At 37.7% G+C, this 10,601-nt stretch overlaps 1 long non-coding RNA gene across 5 annotated transcripts; it reads right to left on the reverse strand.

Annotated features, from left to right (window-relative positions):
* Nucleotides 1-7,558: 7,558 nt before the first annotated feature.
* LOC306991518 lies at nucleotides 7,559-10,258 on the reverse strand. Of its 5 annotated transcripts, none has more exons than XR_013796115.1 (4): nucleotides 10,015-10,258; nucleotides 9,637-9,681; nucleotides 8,752-8,861; nucleotides 7,559-7,811 (listed from the first exon to the last, which is right to left on the reverse strand). It is a non-coding gene; the product is annotated as an uncharacterized lncRNA (long non-coding RNA). The 5 variants fall into 5 exon arrangements; XR_013796116.1 differs by having other exon boundaries at nucleotides 9,127-9,681; XR_013796117.1 differs by having other exon boundaries at nucleotides 9,127-9,681; nucleotides 10,008-10,258.
* Between the last annotated feature and the right edge of the window lie 343 nt (nucleotides 10,259-10,601).

A 10,601-nucleotide genomic window follows, 5' to 3' on the forward strand; every position in this document is an offset into this window, starting at 1 on the left:
AGTTAACCTTCATATACTTTGATACTTTTTCTTAAACTGCACAGACTTTCTAACAAACTAGTTTTCATGATATTGATATTATAATTTGATCTTAGATAATTATTTTTATAACATATATTAAAGCATATATTAAATAAAATTCATTCACACCAACCAGCCAATTACAAATAATTAGCAGAGCTGACGCTCTTCTGCTGTTGACTCAGTGAACCACATAAACTAGCCTTGAACTCTGTGATAATACGCTCTGATGATTAGCACCATCTTCAATGTTCACAACAAACTGACATACTGCACACTCTATGCATCAAACACTCAGACTATGACTTTTGTCAGAATGCACAGCAACAAGTGTAGAGTGTGATACTCCTTTTAAAAGTTCCATACAATAAGTTAATATCTTAATATATTTAGTTAATTAATTAATATATTTCACACAGAATTTGTGAAGTTACACTGTAAAAAAATAGACAAAGATTTTTCAAAGATTATTGGGCGACGCTTTACAAAAAGGTTTTATTTGTAAAATACATTATTTGACTACATTAGTTAACTCTTTCCCCGCCATTGACTGAATTTTCCGTCATTTATGAGACAATGCTTCCCCGCAATTGATGCAAATCTGCAAGTGTGTCCTACTGCATCTCGCTGTACTACAAACCACGCCCCTAATTACGCCCCCTACAATGAAACAGCCATTCGGAATGTCACCAGAGCCCCTCCCTCTGAAATTGCTGATGACGTCACTACTGTTCTTTTACTTCACTTTCCTCGCTATTTAGGCTTCTACATATATATATATATATATAACATAGATTACCAGTAATCCTGTTAATTTTCATCAGTTTTTAAAGTATTTTAATTATAAAACCAATGATGTTTGTTCACGCACGTCAAGCAGGTTCGGTTGAGATTCTGTTTATGTTCGCTGATCAATGTTTAAATGTGAAAAATGCCTAAATTAAATTTTAAATTAATATGGATTAGTTTTTACAATCTCTTTATAAACTTTTTGAAGCATTAGAGTGGTAGTTGAGTATAGCTGTCAATGGAGTGTACAGAAAGCTCCCAGATTTCATCAAAAAGATCTTCATTTGTGTTCCAAAGATGAACGAAAGTCTTACGAGTTTGGAATTACATGGATTACATGGAATTACAATTCACCCAGAAAATGCACACAAACATTTTAAAAAAATTTTGGTGAACTATCCCTTTAAAGGGGCTATGTGGAGTTTTCAGCGGCATCTAGCGGTGATGTTTCAGATTGCAACCAATACATTTACAAGCGAGTGCTTGTGCGCATGCTTTAAAAAAAAAAAAAAATTATTATGTGGAGTTTGTGTTGGAGTCTGTGTTGTGCTGGTCGTATTAGCAGACTCCATGTCATAAAGTTGCAGTGTCGTCGCTGTTGAGTGCAAAGTCAGTAGACGAGGCGAGAGGCTTGGGAGCGCGCATGCAGGTCTCAGGCTATGTTTACACGGAAACGATCTGAAGAGAAAATGCTAAAGTGGCATTGCGTTATCACTTTTTATTCTGCGTTTAGACGAGCGTTATGGGGAGGGGAGGGGAGGGGGGGGGGGGGGGGATATGGTGCCGCAAAAGTGTGTGAAATTCGATGTAGGCGGCTAGGTGGCAATGTGAAGCACTGCCACACAACAACACCAAGTCCGCGCGCCTGCATACAACCTTCCTTCTACTTCTCTCCCTAGTAGACTTTTGCATTTTTACCCTTTAGACGGGAATGCGACGGCAGAGCCTTTTTAAGATTTCCACTCTGGAGGGTGGTTTCACTTTTTTGAGTTTTTAAGCCCCAAAAATGCCGTCGCCGTGTAAACGAAAGGCACATCTGATCAAATATTTTTACGTTTTCACCCGCGAGCGTTCTCGTGTAAACAGGGCCTCAGTCACGTCACTGGATTTTGCGGGAAATCCGACCCGGAGACTTCATTTGAAATTGTGAGCTAGCAGGAACTGCAAGTGCTCTGAGTTCATTTAATTGTCATTTCACTGTTTTTACTCAATATAGTAAAGTTTCAGCTATATAAAGTATTTAAAGGTTCTCTAAGCGATCCTGGGTGACGTCACTTCTTGTTGACGTTCGAACTATTGTCAAACAAAACGGAGGCTAGCTAGACCCTCCCTCCTCCTCATCTGCGCAATAACCCCCCAAATCCCACCCCACATCATTCTTGTCGGTTATTGGCTGGAACAGTTTGTTATGTTTCGTGGTGCGGGTTAGTCCAGTTTGTTTTTGTTGCTGTTTGTGGAGCCTGGGGTGTCTACAGAGACCGCGTTTTTTAGAGTGTGTTCAGGAGACAGACAGCTAGCGGATAGTGAGGAGATATTTGCTGTATGTGACAAAAAAAAAATTGGCCTAAAAAATCCGTGACATCGCTTAGAGCAGGGGTGCCCAATCCTGCTCCTGGCGATCGACTGTCCTGCACAGTTCATCTCCAACCCTAATCAAACACACCTGAAGCAACCAATTAAGGTCTTCAGAGCACGTCAGGATCACTTGAAAATTAAAGGCAGGTGTGTTTGATTAGGGTTGAAGATGAACTGTGCAGGACAGTCGATCGCCAGGAGCAGGATTGGGCACCCCTGGCTTAGAGCACCTTTAAATGCAGTGTAAAGTTTAATTGTGTATTAAGAAATAACATTGTTTTAGTGGACTCGATTAAAATAAGTTCAGAGTACTCATAACTATTGTTTTTTTTTATAAACTTAATTGAATTGAGGTAATCAGTTTCTTCAAATTAAATGAGTTAGCTTAACTTGTTGGGTTTTACAGTGGAGGAATACTTGCTTTCAGAGGTAATAGCAAAACCCGCCAAGTGGATAATTTTATTGTTAGATTACAACCCCTTCACACACAGGCAATAAAAATGGATTCATTTTAGTAGAAAAACTCCACATAGCACCTTTAAAGGGTGGGTTAAGGGGTAAGGGAAGGTCATGCGTTCTTACGCAATATTGCGTCCTTGTGTTCCCGTACTATTTCATCTTCAATTACAATACTCAAGAACGCAAGTACAGAGGACCCATGAAAGTGACCTTTATTAGCTGGTTCAGGTGTGTTTAATTAGGGCTGGAAATAAACTTGGTTGTAAAAATTGGATACCCCCTACTTTAATTTGATATTAAAGCATTAATAGATGAAATAAACAAAATTTAACAGTACTATAATCATAGTTAGAATATTTTGTGAGTGATTTTAAAAAAGTGAATCATATTGTGTTTAGCATATTAACATATTGAATGTGATGTTTGTTTGATAACTGAATTCACTTGCTCTTAAGTAACATCATGCTTTCTTTTTCAGATTTCAGAGAACCCATAGGAAAAAAGGCAGTAGTCTGATGTAAGCCAGATTTTTTAAACCTGAACCATTGGACGACTTGTATTTATAATGATATCAGACTTCTGAAACTAATTTGATTTTTAAAGGTCCTTTTTTTCTTTGTCTGTTTTTCTTTATTTAAAAAAAGAAAGAATAATATTTTATATCTTTTTGTCATAAACTGTTAAATAAAATAAATTGACTCGACTTCTGGAAGGTGTCATTTATATTTGAAAAGCTTTCCCAAACTTTTAAATTTTCAGGAATTTGTTGACATACCATTGAAGAGTAGTTGAAATATTAAAGGGGTCCTATTATGCTTTTTCACTATTTTAACTTTATTTAGCATGTAATGTTGCTGTTAAAGCATAAAAAAGAGCTGTATGGTTACATACAAAGCACAAAGTCCACTCCAAAGGGAGATATTTTATTTAACAGAATCCACTTTTCAAGAACTACAAGCTCATTTGGACTACAACACAATTTTTTTCTGGATCTTTTGAAGTCATAATGTTCCTCATTTAAATAATCCCCACCCACGGAATACGCAAAAAAGTTGTCGAGGCCTGGTTGAGCTGCGCTAGAGGAGAAGAAGAGTGCTGTCATGGTTTTTTTTCCACCCAGGAAAAAGTTTGTCCTAAGGCTGACGAACTTAGAGTGGTTAAAATGTACTTTTAACACTGTTCTTTTTATGTAGTTGCTATGATGTAAGTGAAGGGCATAGCTTTGCCTCCGCTACCCTGCTAACTAACATTACAGTATTGATGTAGTGTTTACTTTAGCGTTTGTAAGCTCTCTCTTTAGGAAGACTGTTCACCCTTAGGAAAAGTATCCATGATTGTGTGATCAATTAATGCTTGTGTATTACCATAGTTTTCCAACAAATATGATTAAGTGGTGTATAACTATGGTGGCCGAGAGAGCTTAACGCGCTGCAACTGAAGAAAACGCATGCAAATAGAAAAATTCCAGCAAATTAATAAAACATCTTCATCAGTTTCACAACACATGTGTGCTCCAAATACTCACAACACAACAAATTACAGAAAATATAAATACATTTTTTGAACAATCGAGCATGAAAATATATTCTGATACACCCCAAAAGCAAAATCAAGACTTTGTAAAAGAATATAATCGGACACCTTTAATGTTGTTTCAACATTAACTTGGTAGCCTACATCAGATGGCAACAGTGTTTGCATTGTTCAGAATCAACATCACATCGTAGCACTGATTGAACAATATAACCAATGATTCCTTTTGTTATTTTTAATGTTGATTCAACAGCAGTGATGTTGATTCACTGTGAAAAGATGATATTGAACCAACACCTCTTCATAGTAGGCTTGTTCGACTTGAACAGGCGCTGCACAGACCGATCGGTTTATGACATCAAAATACAGCGAGAGCGATTGAAAAGAATACTGAGCCGTCTGCTCTCTAATCACTCTCGCAGTATTTTGATGTCATTCACCGATTGGTCTGTGCAGCACCGGTTCAAGTCGAACAAGCCTTATGTTGATTCAATGACTGTAACGCAGTTCAGATGTTATGGCAAGAAGGAGGCGGGAATCGGCGAACATTCAAAGATTTTAATACCAAAGTAAACATCCTCGTGGACGACTGCTGGCCACACAAAACAGAAACAAAACACAACATAAAATCAGGCCTGTTCCTCTCTCGATCTCCACTGTCGTCGCGCCCCCTTTTATGCTTCCGCTCCTCCGTGAGAGATACGAGACCGGTGCATCGCACAGGTGTCGCCCATCAGTAATCACGCCACCGGCCTCGTGCCGTCCTCCCACGCCCCTCGACCTCGTCCTGCTTGCCACAATGACATTATCATAAATATATATATTTTTTTAAATCTCACCATTATTTCTACAATAATTGTGGGTGCAAAAGTGATATTGAACCAACATCACTTTGTAACATTCATTCAATGCAATAAGCGTTGCCGCATCAACATTGACTCAACATTGTTTCAATGATTGCTTCTGGAAAGTGAATTTGTATAATGCACACTGTTGCGCACATGCAGTCAACAGGAAGCTAGCCACTCCAAACATAGCATATAACACAAAATAAGTCCAGTGCTTGAGCGAACAGGTTAACATTCCAGTGTTTGTCATAAAAGCCTCATACTCTCGCGCTCACAAATCAGTCATCACCACATGAAGAGACCATGATACATGCAATAATGCTGTTGGTCAATATTAGTACAACATTTAAAAGCATACCAATGCTTGAGTTCATGTGCTGGACTGAAATGGTTTGGAAAGTTCCCGTTCTACTTGGTCTTGATATTTCAGCATTGGTGGTCCCTGAAAATCCCAAACCACCATGATGTCATGTGAATGAGGCTGCGTTTGAGTTGCTGTGGCCTTCAGCATTGCCATACGTTCATTCAGATGGATTCTGATGTGATTTTATATGTTACTCGACCACTGGGTAAATGCAAACACATGTGCCTCATTCGCCTGCTAAACGTCTCACTGATCAGCTCACAGTCACCTACATCCCACCACAATTGAGCTGTGATTTCCTCAAAAACAACAACAACAACAACAATGCAGGAACAGTTGTTCTGAAAAATCCATGTTAATAAAGTGTTGACTATAAATTGCATGCATAAAACAAATCCACACATTAACGTATGAAGAGTCTGGACAGCTCTTGTTTGATGACTGTATCCCTGAGTGAGGGGCAGTAGCTGGAAAGATCATTGTGTTATAAGCATTATAAACCAACAGCAGTTTTATCAAAGCAATGAAGTCATAGAAATTCAGTGTACGAACACATGAATCAACAGTCAGGCAACAAATACTCAGACAGCCTAAATCACATCTCATAATCTGCTAACAAACCTGTCGCTCAAACCGTGCCATATTCCTGGAAGCCATCGCTGTGAGATAGAGTTAAACCTTAAACTCTTTGGAAAGCTTGGTTTTGATATCATGCATTGACCTTGAAGGTATCATATTCTGCTATAGTTACTGTCTGCAGCAGAATCCTTATTTCTAAAATGGCAGTTTTCTGTTGATCCCTCCACATCATGTTACCTGCAAAATATGATTCTGTGAAATTTGATGCGGAATATTAGAGGCCGATCAGAGCCGCGTGTCTGTCAAACCCAAACTACTGTAGGTTCTACAGCATAATTTACAGACACAACACTTCATCTGCACACCTGTTTCACACTGCTTGGCAAATAATCGGAAATCACAAACATCACTAAGGCCCTGTTTACACATGGTATTAAGATGCGTTTTGGTTGATTAGATTACAAGTAGATGACGGAGACACATTCCCATTTGACCTGGTGTTTTAATCCATATCTTTTGTCGATTTTCAACCACTTATGTCCTTATTTCTTTGAGGGGAGGGTATATGGGCGGGTAAATGTATGGGCTTTTTTTTAGATCTTTCGATCTAATGGAAAAATAAGCTCATACTATTTACAAATGAACACGACTGGAGACGACTAAAAAACATACGGGTGGTTATCTGTATTTAATTATTTAAAAAAGGAATTCAATAGGTGGTCTTTTGTGGCTGTTCGAATGTATTTAACCATATGAGTGCTGCAAAAGCAATCCGGTCTAATGCTTTTTTGACTACCTCTGTAACTGGGAGAAAGTGCACAAGCTTGTGATCTGATCGTCGTACACTTGTGATTTGATCGACCAAAACACAGTGCTCCTATTATGCTGTTTTAAAGGCTCCTGGTTTTGTTTTGGAGGTCTCCTACAACAGGTTTACATGCATCAAAGGTCAAAAGACACTTTTATTTTCTCATAATATACATTGCACATCACCACATTTTTCAATGATTCTCAAACTACTCAAACATCCCTCCTTTCCGCGAGCCTACACTGTTAATTATTTGACTGTAAATTTACAATAAATTGCAGGTTACCAGTTGCATGACTTTCACAGTAAAATATTGTAATATTTTTACAGTAAATAATTGTGAAATGACCGCTGCATACTGTGACTTCACAGTATTTATGCTGTCTTATTACTGTGATTTAGCAGTAAGCTGCTGTAGAATTACTGTATTTAACTGTAAAATTACAGTTAGTGTCTCTTATTACTGTAATTTAGCAGTAGGCTGCTGTATAATTACTGTATTTACCTGTGAATGTCTATATTACTGTGATTTAGCAAAAATTATGGACCAAACAACAAAACTGATAAAAAACAGTGGTTTAACTTTTATTTTGTAGAAGAAAAATACAATTTAATAACAGGAATAAACACTGGGTAACAGGAATGAACACTAGGTAACATTAATGTGTGCGCGTGCGTGCATGCATATGTTTAATATGTGATAATGGTACTTCACAACGTAGGAGGTGAAAAGAGAATTAGGGAAGAAAAAGACAAAGGTGGGAAAAGAGTGTTGCATGCGTCTCGCTTCTTCCCTTGCAGCTGGCATCTGCATAGTATGGGTTCTGTCCAGTATCTACAAAAGATAAGAAAGACAAAAAGTTTAAGTTACTCATATTGTAAAACTAATCCTAAAATGTCTACAATTTAAGTCATTTCAATTGTAAAACTGTAACTCATAAATCATGTGAATAGTACTATATCAATTAATATTAAATCAACAAACTCTACTCAAGGACTCTACTCACTCCTGTTACTTTTACTCAGTCCTGTTATTTTTCATGAGTAACAGGACTGAAAGTAACATGATTGTGGTTAAATGGTTAGTTCATCCAAAAATTAAGATTCTGTCAGTAATTACTCTCCCTCATGATGTTGTTCAACCCCGTAAGACTTTCGTTCATCTTCGGAACACAAATGAAGATATTTTTGATTAAATCTCAGAGCTGTCTCACTCCTCCATAGGCTTATGTGTAATTGAAAGTTAGTTAGTAAAGTTGGTAAAAACATCGTTAAAATAGTCCAAGTGACCACAGTGGCTCAACCTTAGCAAAAACAACAACTTTATTCATTTTCTTCTGTGTGGGCCTCTGAGTGAGTTCATGTAGTGTAACAGCGCAGCACTAAAGTTTTTTTCTTTTTTTGCGCACATTAAGCATTCTCGTCGTTTGATAAACTTAAGGTTGAGCCACTGTGGTCACTTTTTTATTATATTGGACTAGTGGACTATTATAGTTGACTATTTTAACAATGTTTTTACTAACTTTCTGTTATAACATTGCAGTCTATAGGCGGGATCAGAAAGCTCTTGGATTCCTTAAAATTATCTTAATTTGTGTTGAACAAAATTCTTAAGTGTTTGGAACATCATGAGGGAGTGTAATTAATGACAGAATTTTAATTTGTGGGTGAACTAACCCTTTAATAGCTTCAATAAACATCTAACTGCATAACTACATCTAGCTTAACACAGAGACAGTGTTTCGTTAGTCCGCTCTGAAGTTTAGATTGCTTACATTAGATTGACATCCGTTTTAAGTCAAGAGCTCCCTGATCAGTGTACAGACTTGCTGGTTTATGTGTCCTCTCTGCCTCTGCCATCTCTGGGTTGATGCCCAAGAAGCACCTATAAACAAAAAGACAGAAGAAAGCTGTTAGTTTTATTCAAGTGGGATGAAAAAGGTGTCAGTCCCAGTCACCACCTTTAGTGGGTCACTGCATTTACAGTACAAAGCTAAACTAAAGTTAGCTCAGTTTTAACAAGGTGACATTAAGTTACTGTGACTCAGTTAAACAGCAAACATTTAAATAACAGCAACTGAAAAACATTTTTCCATCACAAACACACAGTCAAAAATAGTCTGGCAACAAAGTAGAGGTGTGTGATTTACCCAGGTCAAGCATTTTGCACACAACAACGTGCACGTACTGTTTGCAGAGGATGGAGTAAGAGCATGTTGGCCTGTCCATCTCCCTATGTCTGTTTCTGCTTGTAACTGAACGTACTCTTCCTCCTAGAATTAGTTAACGTTATTACCCGTTCAGACAAAATGGCTCCTAATATCTCCAGATGTCGACCTGTTTTTAATGTAGAATAGCACAACTAACGAAGCTCCACTAATTCAGTGATAAACATTTAATTTACTATATCTTTTTCACAATAAAATCATCCAGTTGTTTTGCAACACACTTCATTTTTCTGTTGACGAGACCGACAAATGGCTGCTCCGTTTCACACACAAAGCAGGGGAGAAAATAATGAAGTTCAGCTAACGTTACTAATTTGAGATGAATTTATGACATTTGAACTGTATTTGAGCATTTATTTGCCCAAATTGACAACACTATAGTTGATCTAGTTGATAATAACTGTCATACCCACATATAAGGCCACAGCTTACCTTATAACGTTAACTTTATTTCCCGGTGGTCACCATAGAAAAATGCTGTGGGAAAAGAGAACGCTGTTAGAGAAACTAAGAAAAGCATTAAGCAAAAGTAAAAATTTCGACGATGTAACTTTAGCTAACGTGTCTCACAGTTAACGTTACTAACTTAATACGGTACAATTAACGTTAACACTACAACCAACGTCTGTTCATTCAAATGTGCGCGCTCAAACCTAGACGCGAGTCTGCTTCGGCTAAGTTACAAAAACATGACAACAGCACCTACAACAAACGCTAATTTGGTTCATACTTTTAAATAACATGCACTATCATATAAAAAAACAGCCACCAAAATGACAAAGTTTGATATTTTAAACACTTACCGCTTACCGGCCGCTGAATCCATCGAGTGAGAGCACGGAGGAGATGAGAGCTCAGATGACGCAGTTGCAGCGCGAAAAAGACGGAATTCACAGTAGTTTATTGTAATAGTCCCGCCTAGCATTATTTTCACAATAAAAGTCTAAATACAGTATTATATTGTGAAATATCACAGTTAAAGCCTGTGAATTGGTAATACTGCAATTTATTGTGAAATATTACAGTTATATGTTGTGAAATCCTGGAAATATTTTACAGTGTACTCTACTACTCTGATTGGTCAGATGACCCAGTCTGTTGTGATTGGTCGGCCGCTTACAGAGCACGTCGTAATCTAAACGCCCATTACCAAAACTTCAGCTCCGTCCAGAGGCTTCCTAAAGCTCAGCGATTACACACTGTAAAGACAGTAACAAGAGTAGATTTTACCATATCAATCCGAGCACGAGTTCCATGATGAAACATTGGAAGAAATATTTATTCGACCCGAACCTCCATCGCAAGGACAACTTGAGCAGATTTCATTTGAGTGATATGCTACTCAGTTTGAGGTACATTATGAGATGTTTCAACTGTAATTCCTCACCATCAGCATT

The sequence above is a fragment of the Phoxinus phoxinus genome, assembly GCF_949152265.1.
Source record: "Phoxinus phoxinus genome assembly, chromosome: 2".
NCBI lineage: Eukaryota > Metazoa > Chordata > Actinopteri > Cypriniformes > Leuciscidae > Phoxinus > Phoxinus phoxinus.